This window comes from Melanotaenia boesemani, chromosome 24 (genome assembly GCF_017639745.1).
Source record: "Melanotaenia boesemani isolate fMelBoe1 chromosome 24, fMelBoe1.pri, whole genome shotgun sequence".
Taxonomy (NCBI): domain Eukaryota; kingdom Metazoa; phylum Chordata; class Actinopteri; order Atheriniformes; family Melanotaeniidae; genus Melanotaenia; species Melanotaenia boesemani.
In genome coordinates this window covers 241,904-260,042 of record NC_055705.1, presented here as the reverse complement: position 1 = coordinate 260,042, position 18,139 = coordinate 241,904, and the positions used below count along the sequence as shown (strand labels likewise).

General features: G+C 40.4%; 3 long non-coding RNA genes across 4 annotated transcripts; 2 read left to right on the top strand and 1 right to left on the bottom strand.

Annotated features, from left to right (window-relative positions):
* Positions 1-9,603: 9,603 nt before the first annotated feature.
* Positions 9,604-10,181, bottom strand: LOC121635220. The gene is made up of 3 exons (XR_006009365.1): positions 10,147-10,181; positions 9,983-10,062; positions 9,604-9,669 (listed from the first exon to the last, which is right to left on the bottom strand). It is a non-coding gene; the product is annotated as an uncharacterized LOC121635220 (long non-coding RNA).
* Positions 10,182-11,604: 1,423 nt separating this feature from the next.
* Positions 11,605-13,010, top strand: LOC121635221. Of its 2 annotated transcripts, XR_006009367.1 has the most exons (4): positions 11,605-11,684; positions 12,195-12,327; positions 12,467-12,705; positions 12,922-13,010. It is a non-coding gene; the product is annotated as an uncharacterized LOC121635221 (long non-coding RNA). The 2 variants fall into 2 exon arrangements; XR_006009366.1 differs by lacking the exon at positions 11,605-11,684 and having other exon boundaries at positions 12,166-12,327.
* An 11-nt stretch (positions 13,011-13,021) lies between these two features.
* LOC121635222 lies at positions 13,022-13,478 on the top strand. Its single transcript, XR_006009368.1, has 3 exons — positions 13,022-13,056; positions 13,156-13,280; positions 13,367-13,478. It is a non-coding gene; the product is annotated as an uncharacterized LOC121635222 (long non-coding RNA).
* Positions 13,479-18,139: the final 4,661 nt, after the last annotated feature.

Here is an 18,139-nt window from a genome sequence, read left to right as displayed (position 1 = left end):
GTTCAAGTAGGGTGAAGCAGGGTGAAGCAGGATGAAGCAGGATGAAGCAGGGGGAAACAGGATGAAGTAGGGTGAAGCAGAGTGAAGCAGGATAAGACAGGATTAAGTAGGGTGAAGCAGGGTGAGCCAGGTTGAAGCAGGTTCAAGTAGGGTGAAGCGGAGTGAAGCAGGATGAAGCAGGTTCAAGTAGGGTGAAGCAGGGTGAGGCAGGATAAGACAGGATGAAGTAGGGTGAAGCAGGATGAAGCAGGATGAAACAGGGTGAAGCAGGATGAAGCAGGGTGAAGCAGGATGAAGCAGGTTCAAGTAGGGTGAAGGAGGGTGAAGCAGGATAAGACAGGATGAAGTAGGGTGAAGCAGGATGAAGCAGGATGAAGCAGGGTGAAGCAGGATGAAGCAGGGTGAAACAGGGTGAAGCAGGATGAAGCAGGTTCAAGTAGGGTGAAGCAGGGTGAAGCAGGATAAGACAGGATGAAGTAGGGTGAAGTAGGATGAAGCAGGATGAAACAGGGTGAAGCAGGATGAAGCAGGGTGAAGCAGGATGAAGCAGGTTCAAGTAGGGTGAAGCAGGGTGAGGCAGGATAAGACAGGGTGAAGCAGGGTGAAGCAGGATGAAGCAGGATGAAGCAGGTTCAAGTAGGGTGAAGCAGGGTGAGGCAGGACGTAGCAGGACGAAGTAGGGTGGAGCAGGATAAGACAGGGTGAAGCAGGATGAAGCAGGATGAAGCAGGGTGAAACAGGATGAAGCAGAGTGAAACAGGGTGAAGCAGGATGAAGCAGTGTGAAGCAGGGTGAAGCAGGATGAAGCAGGGTGAAACAGGATGAAGCAGGGTGAAACAGGATGAAGCAGGATGAAGCAGGGTGAAACAGGATGACGTAGGGTGAAACAGGATGAAACAGGGTGAAACAGGATGAAGCAGGATGAAGCAGGGTGAAACAGGATGAAGCAGGATGAAGCAGGGTGAAACAGGGTGAAGTAGGGTGAAGCAGGTTAAGGAAAAAAATGTTGATTGACTTTTTTGCTCGACTTGGCGTGTTAGACGTGTGTGCCAAGTGTCGTCTTCCTACGTCGAAGTAGACGTTCAGGACCCCATTCATTGTGGGATTTTTTTGGTGTCTAGGTGGCGCTGTTGAGCCACTTTTGCATTGAAGTTTACGCGGACCTTAGAATATTGCAATTTTCGCCGGGCTTGAGGTGTGTGCCGAATTTCACAACTTTTCATGGGTGTTTAGGGGGTCAAATTTGGGCTCAACACGCTTAGAAGAATAAACATTTCAACAACAATAGGGTCCTTCCATACTTCGTATGGCTCGGACCCTAATAAGAAGAAGAAGAAGAAGGAAAAAACGGAGCAATTACAACAGGCCTTCGCACCGCCTTCGGTGCTCGGGCCTAAATAAAGCTGCAAGCAGCGATGAAGGACCTCGCACCTACGGTGTCGCTCCGGCAGGTTGCACCGCCCGATCAGCCGGCAACCTCCTTCCGACAACATGACCGCTCTTGCCCGCAGCCGTCTTTACCATGTAATTGATGAAGGCGTTATTTGGAGGCGTTATGATATTGTGTCAAGCTGTATACAAAATGTAATAGGCAAGTTGTTATATAAGGTGAAATGTGTTGGGAAAATCAATTTCTTTGGTGATTTAAGTGATTATTGTGTTGTATATATTTTTTATGTTAAATTTTGGGTTTAATTTTGTAGATAGTTATCATTAATGTACTGAAAAGTCAATAGATATTGTTTGGGTATATGAATATAAACTTTATTATCTACATGCTTTTGTACACATTAATTAAAGGAAGTTAGCAAAGAGGACATGCTTTTCTTTGAGAAAGGATTTTTTTTTTTAGTTATTCAGATGAGAAAAGATTGATTGTAATTTTTTTTTTCTATTAAAATTGTAAATCATATGTAAATAGTTTTGGAGATATAGTGATTAACCCTAGGGTTTTGGGAGATGTGGTTCGTCTGAACAGACCTACCTAAATTAAATCAACAATAACTCTGTAATTATCATGTCAAAATGCATAATTCTGGTGTCATTGTACAGCTAAGGCCCCACAAAATATAATCCCAGTGTCAGAAAGAATTGCGAATGTTCACATGTCTGAGCAAATTGTGATAAATCAAAGGAAAAAGGAAAATTTGTATCTTTTTTTAAATTAACACAGTGGAAAACATCATGATAGAAATTATTCTATGTACAATTATGTCTATGTATGTATTCAGTAACATCTTGACTACTACTGTACCAAGTTAGATGAGAAAAGTACAAAGATAAATGATTTTATGAAGGGCTTAGTGTGGATAGTTTCCACGTCCTCCATACTTTCCAACGATATCTTACACTTCAATGAGACTTCCTCCATCGTGTGTAAATCTAGATGCGTAAATGTAGGATCATCCACGCTGTATAAGATCTGTTACGCACGCAGGCGCAGCGCACATAGCAACAGCGTTTTTTTTTTGGTTGTTTTTTTTTCATTTATTTAGAGCCTTGACTCATTTACAACGAAGGAGACCTTAAAAAATTAAATACCCCCCCCCCCCCCTTTTATTAGAAGTAATTATAACAGTAAATCATAACAGTAATTGCAGTACAACAGAGAAGGTACAGAAAATATTCCAAAGGAGTTGGAAGGAACAAATGCCAGGGTGACAGCTTTCATATAAAAATATTGTATACAGTGCAGATTTCAACAGTTTTAAGTACCGTTTGGTTTTCAGAGTATTTAATTGAAAGAATGTATTGTTTTAAGGTGTTAGAAAAAGCGGCGAAGCATGGCTTTTTACCTGAGTATTTACAACAGTGAATGTGAAATTTTGACATCAAAATTAAGAGGTTTATCAAATAAACTGAGTCACTCTTTTGTAAGCCATTTTCAAAAACACCAAACATTACATTCTTCCAAACAACACAAAATCTTTTTTAATGTTAAGGTGAATAAAGTCACATAGTTTTTGCCAAAACATTTTAACATCTGGACAGTGCCAAAATAAATGAACAGCAGCTTCAGGACATTCATTACAAAAGCTACAATTTACATCAACATATTTAAATTTATTCTTTATATATGATTTAGCTGGATAGAATTTATGGACAAGTTAAAAAGATATTTTTTTCACTTTATTGGTAATAAGATATCTGTTAGGTAGCAGCCAGACTCTCTTCCACGGTACATCATCCACAGATGCATTCCAGTGTGAAATAACACGAGGAAGTGTAATAATATCTCTTTGGAACATATTTCTTATTAATCTGTTGTTATTGATGGGTCGCCTGGAAGGACAAACCTTTCCTACAGGTGTGTCCACTGGAGAGACAAGATTTAGGTTGTAAGTGTCAAGCCTTTGATGACATTTAAAAAGCATACACACACCAGAGGGGATGGCTCCAAAGACTTTTGCATAATCTCCAGGAGTCACAGGAATATTGTATTTTTCAAGAAACTCTTCATACGTTAATAACAGACCATCTTTGTTAAATAATTGATCTACCCATTTGATGTTATTTTGAAAACAATATTCCATAAAAAGAGATTTGTGTTTATACAAAATGTCTTTGTTATTCCAAATTAAATAGTTATGGGGTGAAAAATTATGTTTGTAGATGAGACACCATGAGAGAAAGAACTGGCGATGAAAAGCAGACATTTTAACAGGGATGTTTTCAATGTCTTAATTGCAAACAAGAAGAAAATTAATACCACCTAGTTTGGACAATATATTGTGAGGAATAATATTCCAAATTGAAGTGGGTTTTTTGAAAATTTGTTTAATCCAATTAATCTTAAATGTATTATTTAGAGTCCGAAAATCCAGAAAGTTGAGACCACCATTTTCATGAGGATTCATAATAACAGTCTTCTTCAAATAATGAGTTCTACTTTTCCATACAAAGAGCATTTTGTCAATCTCTTTTAGGGTTTTATCACTGACATGCAGAGCGAGAGCTGTGTATGTTAATCAAGAAATACCCTCTGCTTTAGTAAGAAGTACTCTTCTTCTCAACGACAAGTCTCGTAAGAGCCACTGGTTTAATTTACGCAGGGTTTTTTCTATGTTTGGTTCAAAGTTTGAGGAACTTCTTCTGTTTTGGTCCTTTGTTATTAGAATTCCTAAGTAGTGTACCTCATCTTTAATTGGGATGTTACATGGTGCCGATTTTGTGCAATCTTTAATAGCTAAGCTCGCATTTTTTAATATTTAGACTCAAGCCAGAGGCCACAGAGAATTCTTGAATAACACTGATTGCCAAAAGAATTTGATTTTCATTTTTCAAAAGTAATGTGGTCGTCATCTGCCAGCTGTGTTATGATTACTTCTTTACCAAGAACAGAGATGCCTTCCACAGCACTCATTTGAATATGTTGAGCCACAATCAAAAATAGGTACAGAGAGGCAGGACAACCCTGTCTAATACCCAGAGACAGAGTAAATCTTGGGGGTGTGCCACCTGGTAGTTTGATAGAGCTATTACTGTTAGTATATAGGGTTTTAATAGCAGAAGAGAAATAGTTACCGAAGCCAAATTTCTTTAACGATTGTAGGATGAAGTGGTGCTCCACTGTATCGAAGGCCTTATAGAAGTCTAGGAACAAAATAAAGCCACCAAGATTTAACGTTTTAGAGTAATCCAGGATGTCTATAACTATTGTTCGTTATATGTCTTTTAGACATAAAACCAGACTGAGTTTCTTCAATAATTGAGTCCAATACCATTTTCAGCTTTCTGGCAAAAACTATAGCAAATATCTTATAATCGTTATTAAGTAACGATATTGGACGCCAGTTATCAATAAAAGAAGTGTCCTTGTTGGATTTGGGTATTAAAGTTGTCAAGCCTTGTGTCATGGTTGTGGGAAGTTGTTCCTTATTTATATTTCCTAGAAAGACTTCCAGTAGAAATGGAGCTAATGGGCTTTATGCACGGTGCTGTTTTTTTAACTTCCGGTTCACGACACGCCAGTAAAAACGCTTCCGGTTAAAGCTATGGTAACGTTGTGGCTGAAGATTTGAACACTGAGTGAAACAAAGGAATAAGATATTGTTCATATTCGAGACAACAGGTAGTATAGTTGTTTATAGAAGAGTGTATTACTATAATGGTATAATATATAACGTGAGATGAAGCAGGAACACAAGTTTCAGCGGCGTGAAAGGTGGACAGCTGAACACTGCTGTGTTCCATTGTTACCTCGTCAGCTAAATACAATTCAACCATCAGTTTCCACACGTTTCCCTCGGAGGATCAACAACGGAAGAGATGGATGGTGAACATCAGAAGGGATAATCTCATCATCACTCCACACACCCGTGTATGCAGTCGACACTTTACAGCGCAAGATGTCAAAGAGCCGAGTAAGGAAGGCAAGAGGAGGCGCTGAGACCCGGCGCCGTTCCACTTTTATTTCCGTGGAACAACTTTTCTCTTGGTGAGAGAAGACTTTCTGTGTGGGAACGCACAGCTAGAGAACCAGAGAATGTGGAAACTGGGGAACCAGATTGTGCACACGATCACGACTACTGCGTGGGTCCGGATCCTGCCGTTGTGGACAGTGTGCTGGAGGAAAAGCAGAGGCTACGAGAGGAAGTCGCTCCACTAAGGCAGCAGCTGGAGCAGATGGAGCAGATGTCCCTGTCACGTTTCGGGATACAGCGATTTGATGGGTCCGATGTGGACATTCGTTTTTTCACCCGGTAAGTACATTTGTTAGTTATCTTCTACTTTTAGACCAGTTACATGGAGCCCCTCTTTAGAAATAAAGTGATAATAATAACGATAACAGCAATGACAATAATAATAATAATAATAATACATAGCCACGCTACATAATGCATAGTCTATTCTTCTTAATAATAATAATGTTGTTGATGATGATGATGATAATACAGTGTCACAAGAGGAGCTCCATTATTTTATTTTTTATATTGGTGAAAATTAAAGAGCTGAGTTATAGCACAGGAGATGGTATATTGCTTTCTGCTTATTGCTTACTGTAAACATCTAGCTTACATGTTGTCGACTGTGAGCAGGTCTGATTGTAAGGTCTGACAGCAGCAGGGTGAAAGGGGCTGCCCTGTACTGTGAAAATGTTAAGCATTTATTTCATAAGGTAACCCCTCAGTATAACTGAAGTTTGCAGGAGCTTCACCTGTAGAATCTGCAGGTAGTAAGCAGCCAGGTGGATGATCAGATGCAGATATCTGCTGAGAGTGAAACATCAAGGGGAAATGAGGGGTCGTCTTCTTATATTTGGATAGACTGGTTTACTTGTTAGACTCCATGAACATGGAAATTAAAAACGTATTCTGAAATACAAATTAATAAGACCCCGGTCTAACAGGTGGTTGCTTGTAGCAGGAAGGTTTACTTCAGATCGCAGATGAAGGTCAAGAACACCAAAAGCATCATCAATGGAGAGATACAGCAGGTCCTTCCTCCCCTCTGCTGTCAGACTCCACAATTAGGCCTGTTCACAGCAGTGTTGATGTATTTATATTCTAGTTGTGTATATATATATTTGTATACACAATTTGTTTATCTATTCATATTTTTTTACTTGTTTACTGTGAAATTGTACAGCTATCTACAGCACTATGAATTACCCCACTGAGGCATAAATAAATGTCTATCTAAAAAAAATTTACACAGCGTGTGGGGAAAAAAATGACTGAATATCTGACTAATGTAGTTTGGTTAACATTTATCCTGCTTATGGTAATTTTCAAAATAATGAATAAAACAAAATGGAATGTCCCTCAGGTGAAGTTAGGTCTCCATCTGTTTCCAGGTTTGCATCTTATGACCACCTGATGCGGTTTTGGCAGGTCATTCAACCATCACTGAAATACATGGTCCGAGCGACCAGCTTAACTGCTGATGATGCTGGACGACTGAGTGCTCCCACGGTAGGCCTTATTTGTAATTATGTGATTTTCCAACTACAGCACAATAAAGTAGTACAGCCAACCATTTATTTCTTATCTTGTGTATTTCACAGGGACAGGCTCTACACCCAATAGATGAGATGTTCCGGTTCCTGAACTACCTGACCTTTGGACTGAAGCAGAGGGACCTGGCTGACCGCTATCAAATCCACCAATCTACTGTGAGCAGAATAATTCTCACATGGAGCAATTTTTTGCTTTCTGTCCTGGGTGCACAGAGAATCTGGATGACACAAGAGAGGATCCGGGAGTACCTACCTGTAGAGTTCAGAGACTATGCTGACACCACTGTGGTTCTGGACTGCACTGAGCTGAGGTGCCAAACCCCTTCTTCTCCCTTGCTACAGAGTGAGGTCTACTCAAACTACAAGTCCCACTGCACCCTGAAAGGAATGACTGGTATAGCACCACATGGTCCAGTGACCTTTGTTTCTCCCCTCTATGCTGGTTCGATCAGCGACAAGCAGCTGTTTGTGGAATCAGGTCTTTACAAGCTTCTCCGTCCAGACTCAGCGATCATGGTGGACAGAGGCTTCCTGATGGACAACTGTGTGCCCTGTAAGATGTACGGACCTGCATTTCTTTCAGGAAGACATCAAATGCCTGAGAGTGAGGTCAGGGAAACGCAGGCAATCGCACACCTCAGAGTGCATGTGGAGCGTGTGATTGGAAGATTGAAAGAACACAAGTTATTGGATTCAGTCATTCCTTTGAATATGTTTGGTAACATTAATCAGCTGTACGTTGTTGCATGTCTCCTGCTGAACTACGAAAATGGCCCCTTGGTTAAGGCTTGGGCAAAGTAGAACAATCAAATCTGACATTGCAAGTGATTTTTGTAGAATAGTTAGTCATTGAATGTGATATTGTTATTGCTGTTTTAAACATTTTGATGCAATAAAAAAGGCGATCTCACAGCCTTCCTTTGGGACACAAACGGTGGAATTTTAATTGTTTTGTGTTTGTTATTTACAAGCAGAGGTGGGTGGAGAAGCCAAAAATTCTGAAATAATAGTACTGTTACATGAGAAAAATATGACTCAAGTAAAAGTCAAAGCTAGTCATCCAAATAATTACTCTAGTTAGACTAAAAAGTACTTATTGAAAAAAACTACTAAAATACTGACAACAACATCAGATATATTCTTTTTAACTAAAAATCAATAACTGAAACAGTGATGAAAAAAAATGAACATGAATAAAACATCCATCACATTAAAACAGTCTTCATAAAACTGACGTAGCCACCAGCACAGTATGTTTGTTTTCTGAGATGGTCATGTGGAAGTCGTGTAACAAAACTGATTCATATTAATAAATGGCCAAAAAATAGAAGCAACGAGTGGAATGCATGCAATTGTAATGGAGTAAAAGTAGTGTTAATTTATAAGTATATTTGAGTGAAAGTAAAAAGCACACTGTTTTAAAACTACTATAAAAAGTACATTTTTTGTAAAGACTTACCCAAGTTAATGTAATGGAGTAAATGTACCACGTTACTACCCACCTCTGTTTACAAGCAGTGCAAGCATCATAATCAGTTTTCTCTTTTATAGCTTGTAGAACTTCATCATCCCTGTAAATCCTCTGAATGAACAGGTCATCCTCAGTGTAGACTACAAAGTCGCACCATTCAAATTCACTTAATAAAAGTTGCCCCTGCACCTGCCAGTAGTAGGCATGTGATTTTTTTAACTGAAGTATGTCATCAGAGACCCTGAGGTAAGTGCAGTCCACATAGCTTCTGACATGAGGACACTTCACCTCTACCAGTCCAAATGCAGGTTCAGCTTTTGGGTTGTAGATCAGACCATCTGGTGAAGCCCCAAGCCACGGCGCATCGGGATGAATGATGAAGCCACATGGGTAGTGGCTGACGTCCCTCGCCAGACAATACTCCTCTATTGCCTTAGGCTCCAGCTCGAGGCCTCTCTTCATGTCGGCAGTTTTGTAGCCTGACCGGGAGATTTGAGGCCAAGCTTTCTGCCGATGACTGTCCTCTCACATGGCAAACTTCTCTGAAGCACATCACATGGATAAACAGTATATAATTAAACAGCATAATATATATATATACTAATATAAACACTATACTATTATTAAAACCAAAATGCATAAGGTCTGCTAGGCTGCGGTTTCTGAAAAAGATGTTTATATGAAGGCAAAGTTTTAAAAACAAAATCATATTTAACACAGTTTCTTATTCCGACAGGATCATCATGTTTGTTTACAACTATATATCCTGTTGGGTGAAAAGTGCACATACCTAAATCTAGAGGATGTCACACGCAGCCTCCTTAAGAGGTGCCATTCCTGCAGAGAGCTTTGCTGCCTTGTGCTCTCCTCAGTTCGGTGGGCCATGTCATGTGATGTTTCCAGAGACATCATGTGGAGTTGCTGATGATGGCTCAGTACAAAGCAGCACTTGGTGGGGCCCAAGAAGTAATTGGAGGGAGGTACAGATGGTCGTGGTGTTGCAGTGGAATGCAAACACGTTTTAGGTGGGCTCCATGCTGGGAGGAGATAGGAGAGGACACTTCCTTCTTGAACTTTGCCAAAGGCACTGTCCACCAGTGGTATAGCCCCTGAAATCCCCACGGTGGTTATAAGTGGAGCAGTGTCCCTTGGCATCTGTTCATAGGCCTCGTTCAGGTGAAGCACAGTCATGTCTGGGAGCTCGCAGGTCAGGTTTGAGGCTGCTTTGTATAAATTACTCCTGCAATTACAACATAGCGTAATTGTTTTACATGTTCAGTCAAATATTTTATGAGATCAATTCAGTTTAACCTTCTGACCTGCCAAACTTTGGAGTAGACTTTATTCTTAAGAAGTTGTTCACTCTGCTTGTTGGTTTGGTATCATCTACCATGTACTGTGTACTCACTGCATCTATGCCTTCTCTTGTGCCTCACTGTTAACAAGCTGTGTGCGTTAAGAAGAAGAGTGTGCCTGTGTGCATGCTTATAAAGGGAAATTCAATGAAACAGACAAAGGAAAATAAATGAACTATTCTATGTGTAATGTATTACCGGATTCCTTCAGCCAGTCTTCTTTCTTTGGGTCTTGCTGATACTATCACCATCTGATTGGTCGGACCAGGTTTGAAGCCCTGTAAAGAAATGTAAAAGTTAAAGATGATGTTTTTCTATGTGTGTAACTAACAACATTATGTTAAAAAATTTGGATTTTTCACCTGAGTACGAGGTTTGTGCCACTGCTGTTCAGAATGTGTGCAGCTTTGTGTTGGGGGTACAGCTGTAAGTCCCTTCTGGCTGTAATCAGCAGACTGATACAGCAAGGCTGCAACATGACTGCACAGGACAAGCCCAGCAACACATGAACACTGGTACGTCAGCAGCTCAACAGGTTTAGTGTCTTTGAGAACCACCTGTAAAAGAAGTTGATAGAAACAGTACCATGTGAAGTGTTTTTATATCCATGCAGTGAATGATAGCCCTAAAACTGGTATGACTTATAAAAACACAGCAACTAAAGTTGTTAAACTTGTTATATGTTTTAGCCAAATATTCTTATATGTTAAAATACTGAATAGATATAAAATACTGAATTATTTTTGTCTAGTGTGCATTTCTGTAGTACCATTAACCTGCCAGGGGGTCTACAGATGAAATTAGCCTTGAGCTATATTTACATTTGACTGAATGTTCATTAATATGCATCGTTTCCCCTTATTTCGTCTAAATGAAAAAAAAACTCCTGACAATAATTGTAGAGCCGCATAGTTCCCATCACATTAATAAACCAGAGTAGAAAATGCCTCTGAACGACAGACATTAACAGCAAAAATTACAGCAGCATCAAAACCCAGAACTGCAACTAACTGCCGTTTGAGGTGATATTTAATAAGTAAATTCTTCCCGCTGCTCCCATTTCCCTACACTCAATGAATGCGGCTTCTGGCTCTTTTTCATGGATCTGAAGCACTTTGTCCTCACTGTCACTTCTGTCTCATTCTTGTCGGAAACTGAGGAAGAGAAGCAGTAGTGACTTATTAGCAAATGGTGCTAACCAAAGAACACACAATATAAGTAGCAAAGCATTACTATATGTCAAAAACAGACCAAATATATTTCTGTGTAAAATGTGAGCTTAATATTTACTGTTCTTACTACACGGTGTCCTAATCACATTAACACGTTGACTAGCTGCCTGTCTTCTTATGATGCTACCTTCGAGCTACCACTGTTAGCGAAACACTTACCTTCATAATCGTGTATAAAGTCGGCGATAAACAACTTAAAGCCTTTAATCCGCTTGCTTGCGGACGTCGTCGTATGCTTCTGGAAAATCCTGTGGACATCGTCCACGTTGATGCGAGGCAAGTCTTGAAGACAACGGGTAAAAAACACCATATTCACCGCTTTGGCAGCTGTCAACCGGAAGTAGTTGGGCTGGCTTATCGTGACCCGGAAGAGACTGCGCATAAAGCCCATTGTGTGTGTGTCAGAGCAGGTCTGCCACTCCGCGCCCACACCTGTTACACCACCAACGTTTGAGCAGCTGCAGAAAATGGACAACGGTGAGGATGGCGCTCAGTCACAGGAGCAGTGTGTTGGGGAGCTGCACCCATGGCCTTATTTGAAAGAGCTTTTTGAGTTTGTTGGTGCTAAAAGCAACTTCTGGCGAATGCGTTGTATCTTGTGCAAACCAAAACCCCAGGAAATATTGGCGTTCAAGAACAGTCCGTCAAACCTCAGGAAACACATTAAGGTAAGTCATTAGCGCTAGCTACGTGTTAGCTAGTTAGCTAAGCTAACATTAGACCGCTCATCTGAATACCTAACATCTTAGTGTGCAGACGTAATTGCTATTAGAATTCATGTTCTTGCTCTTAGGGATACAAACATTGTCTGGGGAAATGATTTTAGGTGGTGCTGCTGTTACAATTCAAAAAGCCAAACAGTACTGTTAACAGCAGTAAAGTTATAATGAAACTGGGGGGGTCTTTTTCATTTTATGAAGTCAAATGTTAATCTGTATAATTTACTTAAATGCAAATTTTGTATTGAATCACATTTTATCAGAAAAACTATCTGACCCATGACTCATAGATTAAAAAAATCAGCGCCCCCATTAGAGAGCCAGATCAAAATTGTTGTGTGCACCGCTGGTGATGATATAAGGCTAACATTATAAGCTAAAGGCAATGCTGCCCTGACAAACATTTGTATCACATGGCTCTCTTTGTATCACATGGCTCTCCTACATTTGCCCCTCTAGAGAAAGCACGAGAGATACCTGGAGAAGTACACCAAGCTAGCTATTCAGAAAAGGAAGCATGAGGAAGATCCGAATGACCAAGCAACACCCAAGCAGCTGAAACTGTGGGATACACCTCGTGTAACACAGAAAGGTGTGGATGAGCGTCTTGTTGATTTTGTGGTTAATGGCCTGCAGCCTCTGAGTGTTGTAGAAGAACAGGGTTTTCAACGTCTAATTAAATACCTCCAACCCGATGCATCTGTCATGGTTCGCAATACCATGAAGAGCAGAATTGACAAAGCAACTACAGAGATGAAAGAGAATCTCAAGGCGGCGATGCATGATGTGGAGTTCATAGGGACCACCACTGACTGCTGGACAGCAAACAGAAAGGGCTTCATCGGTGTCACAGCCCACCGGATACATCCTACAAGTCTGCAGCGGTGCTCTGCTGCACTAGCATGCAAGCAGCTGAAAGGACCACACAACTTCACTGCACTTGCAGATGCTCTGACTAAGATCCATACAGGTATGTAGGCTATTGGTAGGTTTAGTAGCATTTTCCTTGAGTCCAATCCAGTTTAAATATTTAGGCTTCTTGTCACATCTGCATTCATTCATTAATTTTAATACTTGACATACTTAACTCTGAATATCTGGATTCTTAACTGTTAATGTGTGCAATCATCAAATTTCCTGTGGTGTCGTATCGGTATGCCTTTTTTTTACCCGTCTGTCTGTCTAGAGTTCAACATCAGAGACAAGATTGTGCGTACAACGACAGATAGTGGGTCCAGTTTTCTGAAAGCCTTCAGAGTGTACGGTGTCGATGATGAAAACAACAGTGCAGAACCATTCGGGGCAGAGCCAGATGAATCAGGTGAGTGTTGCATCATATTGGTTTGTGAAGATGACATAACTAAGTGTTTGGATATCTTGAAAAACACCCTTGAATGCTAATTAATATTTTATTAATAAGGAGAGGAGGATGGTGAAGAGATCACGATGGAGGCTGTTGAAGCCGGCCCCTTGCTGGAGCAGGATGATGGCCTGGAATACCAACTGCCAAAGCACCATCGCTGTGCCTGTCATCTTCTGAACCTGGTGGATGATTGATGGAGTTTATGGATCCAAGGGATGACATGTAAGTTTGAACACTTATTCTCAACACGGTCCTTTGATATTCGCAGGTGGCAACAGTTGATGTCCAAGCAGTGAATGAAGACCGGATCTACATAAAGCTCTCTCGCTCATCGTTTGCAAAGTGCCAGGCTCTCTGGAACAAGAGCAGCAGATCCACCTCAGCTACAGAGACAATTGAAGAACACTGCAGACTCCAGCTCCTGAGGCCTTGTGAAACAAGGTACACTTTGCATTTTGAGACGTGTTCAACCCTTTCAATCTGTTTCAGATGTAAAGCACTATACAAATATAATGTAACCCCTTTTTTATTGTTACAAGGTGGAATTCTCTCTTCTATGCTGTTGAGAGGATTGTACGGATTGTGAAAGAACAAGGAGAAGCAGCCATTGCAGCGATCTGCAGCACGCTGAAGATTCCGATGTAAGTTTACTTTGCACTACCACTAGGGCTGCACAATATATCGTTTGAGCATCATCGCAATATATTTGTGCGCAATAGTCACATCGCAGGTCAAATCGCAATGTAGGAGGCAAATTAACTCGTGTGTTCTTATCTAATTTCAAAGGTACCTGACATACATTGTGCACAGTGATCCACCACTCACTTACTTAGTTTGGCGAAGAACAAACTTTTTGTGGTAAAACACAATTCACATTTGTACATAATAAAACAAAATGTACTTAGGTCCTAGCAGATTAAAAGCAGGCAATGAGAAATAACAATACGAACAACTAACAGAAAAAAAACAGACTTGCAACATTTAGAAAGTTAAGATCAGTGCAGGTTCATTGTCAACAAGATGGCAGAACTTAAAGTGCTGTTCAAGTCATCTGCTGAAATTCTTGTATCTTTTCATATTGAAATATATATCGCAATGTATATCGCAGGGCTGGAAAATATTATAATGCCAGTTTCTTCCAATACCGTGCAGCCCTAATTACCACCTAACTGTAGGGTCGGCTGGTGTAAGTAAATGTGTAAGAGATCATCAACAAGAGCAGCTAGCTTCTTTATTCACCATCTTTTCAGGTGATATATTCTTCCCTGCTGTTCTACCAACACTAAAGGTGATGACCTGCAGTGCTAACTTATAGTGCCACCTAGTGGCCTAACAGGGAGTAGAACTAAGTAATAATGCTATAATGCACTTGCAAAGAACACAGCATAAACTTTGCATAGTTTTAGGTGTTGTGGGCATGTAATGTTTGACTGTTTAGACACTGATGGTTTTGTGTATCTGTATGTTTCTCAGGTTCAGCTTTTCTCACAGAATATGCAAAGACCATGAGCCCAGTTGCAAAAGCAGTTGATGTTCTTCAGGGTGAGGCAAACGTGCAGATGGGGTGGCTTGTACCCACCATCACACTGCTCAAGTCCAAGCTCCAGAACCTTCACACCACCTCCAAGTACTGTGGGCCATTGGTGGATGCTCTTCAAGCAGGGCTTGAACGTCGCTTTGGAGAGACGCTTGCTGATCCACAGCTGATTGCTGCTGCCATTCTTGTCCCCAAGTTCAGGACACGCTGGACTACTGATGAAGGCATCATTAAATGTGGTATGTGCTGCTTTCTTTTAGGGGCGTCCCGAATCCCGATACAACTTTTTCACTTCTGAGACAATACCGATATCACAGCCTTCAGGATTGATTGATACAGATATCAGTCCGATAAGATATCAACATAAATCATACACACTTTTACCCGTTTTGTAGTGTGGAATATGTGAACGCCATGATCAAGTGATATTACTCAAACATAGAACAATATTTAGCAACAGTAAGCATGAGGGAAAAAAACTGACCAATTTATTATTAACCATTTATTATTAACCAAACGCATGCTGCATCCGAGCGCTGCTGGAAAGAATTGCTAGACCAGAATTCAGGGTGGAGTGGACTGCTTATATATCGGAGATTTTTGATGCAGTCCGATATAATCCCATTATTTTTTGCAGATATCAGACCTATTTCCGATATCGTATCAGGACACCCCTATTTTCTTTTATTGTATTGTTATATTTTTTAAATTATGTTTAATATTCTTTACACCCTAAAACTCACTCCCCTCACATCTATATGTACATTCAACCAAAGTGGATATAAATATGGTATAAATTCCACTTATAACCCCACAACCCTTCCCTACCTCCTTCTCCACACCTCCATCCATAGTCCTTCATTTCCTTGCCCTCCCTTGCTCAGTCCCTCCCTCTTCTGTCCATCCCCTTCTCTTGTATTCTAATTTTGTTTCTTCATTTGGTTTTATATCCCCCATAGGCCTTGACTACATCAAAACCCACCTGAAGGAGCAGAGTAGTGCAGCACAGTCAGGTGACTCTCTGTCGTCAGCAGAAGAGGAGGACTTCTTTTTGTCAATCAAGCAGACAGATCAACGGGACGGTAACACCAAACAACTAGAGTCCTACCTGGCCAGTCCAACTGATACCATGGACATCCTAAAAATATTTCCATCTGTGTGCCACCTGTCTCTTAAGCTCAACACACCACTACCTGCCTCAGCTGCCTGTGAGAGGCTTTTTAGCACAGCAGGAATGATTTTTAGTCCCAAGAGGGCTAAGCTGCTTTCTGAGAACTTGAAAACCTGCTTCTCATGAAGCTCAACAAAAGGTTTTGTTAAATTTGTTTTGTTTACATGCCTTCACATTAAACTCGCATAGAGGGATGGAGTGATGCAGTGCAGAGGTGGAGAGGGGGTTTAGTGCTGTGTAGGTGTAAACATGAGTAACATATGAGGAGCACAAGTGTTGTCTTTAATGTGAAGGGTTTTTCATTGATCTTCACTGAATGCATGGTGTGCAACTTTTTCTTTTTTCCATTTTCAATTTCTTTGGCAGGAAGATTTCACAGTGTTTATTGTACTGGAAAATAGCCAGAGAAGCTTATTTTCATCTGTAGTTCCTGGGTGTGCCACTTACAAAAACACACCTGTACAGTGTTAAACATTTGTTACCTGATGTATTAAAAAAGTGCTATTAAATAAAGTTGCTTGAGAGTTGGGCCTTAAGCATGATTTGTGACAGTTTACATTGAGATACTAGACAGCGGTGGTTGTTGAAACAATAACATTGCTAAAGTAGAATCCATATAAATTATTCTGTGTTTAATAGCTTTGCAGAAAGTGAATCATGCAATAGAAATACTTTTTACTTTTAAAAATACTTTTGAGTACATTTCAGAGCCTGTACTTTTTACTTTTACTTGAGTAGATATTTGGATCAGTACTTTTTACTTTTACTCAAGTTGTTTTTTTACATTTGTATTTTACTTCTACTCAAGTAAGAAATGCGGGTACTTTTGCCATCTCTGCTTAGAATTCATTGGTTGGACCACACACACACACACACACCAATTGTCAGATCAGAATTGGTTCAGATTGACGAGGTGAAAACCAAATCATCCCACTCCTCATGCTTCAACGCTTACATTCATGTTTCAGATGTTGTGGCTGTAGGTGAGATGGCTAAAGTGTTAATACTTGCACATCAAGCATATATTGTCATTTATTTCACCACATTTTTTTCCTTTGATTGGTTACAGTGGTCATACTGGTGACATCCCTGGTCCTAGCATATCTTACAACAATACTAATACCTTTACTTTCTCATTACAGGTATTGGCCATATTTGCAGAAGATGTGTGAAAAGTTCCCTGAGCTTCAACCTCTTACAGAGATGAAGCCTTTTCTCTCTGTAACGCATGCTAAGCCTCTCACTGGCAAATGTGAGTTAGTGGCAAGTTAAATGTTTGCTTCACACTGTCTTTCAAACACATTGCTGCCTTCTCTTACGCATAACGCATAGCACCATATTCATTTTTTTAGGCACATTTCTTCATTGGGACGTAAACCGTAGTCCATGTTAGTAACATCATTTAGTTCATTACATGCAGTCCTACTGAGACATTGTCTAGAGACACACTTGCTTTAAACCACATAGTTGTGTGTGCATGTAATCAGCATCCACATAGTTGTGTAAGAAATGTTATCTAATGTGGTAAAAAGCAAGTTTATACATGCCGCTTGGCATTCTGAACAATGGACTTCCAATATGACATGGATCTAAATACAGTCCAAACCTGAGTATAACCCTTGTGCTCTCTTCGCTCATTTCAATGTATACCACAGGCTTTTGGTTTATCTCATACTTTATTTGGTTTGATTTTCTTTCTTTTTTCTTTTTCTTTTTCTTGCCTTTGGGATCATGTTAGCTCTCTGACCTCTTTTTTTTTTTTTTTTTTTTGGAGTTCATCCCTGTTTTTTTTTTTCTGTACTTTTATTTATTTATTTATTTATTTTTTTGCTGTCAGTCAGGAAACCCAAAAGAACACAAGGACCATGATTTTGTTGCAATGATTTATTGTGTTTCTTTTCTTTTTATTTTTTTACATTTATTTTTTTCTCTGGTCTCCCGGTACGACCGCTCCCGCTGAAGTTTCCGCATCTGCGTTACAGCAAGACGGACAGTACATGACCGCTCGGGTTCTGCACACATATCTCTTACACGCGTAGCACACATTTACCGTTTTACAATCTTTTTTCCAGGGACATATCTGACATCGTTTCCTTTTGCTTTTTGGTTTTGCCGCTGGCAACGCTGTGGCGGGGGACGTGTTTGCATCATCGGCGGAGACAGCGGCATCCTCCTCCTCCTCCTCCTCCTCCACGTGAACAACGTTGGCATCTGAGCACAAGGATGAGGATGTTGTAGTAGGTGCGATGTTGTTCGGATACTCTTCCGGGTCTCTCGTAGTCTCCCCCACACACGCTCGTCCTCGTCCTCGTATTCCTCCTCGTCCTCGTCCT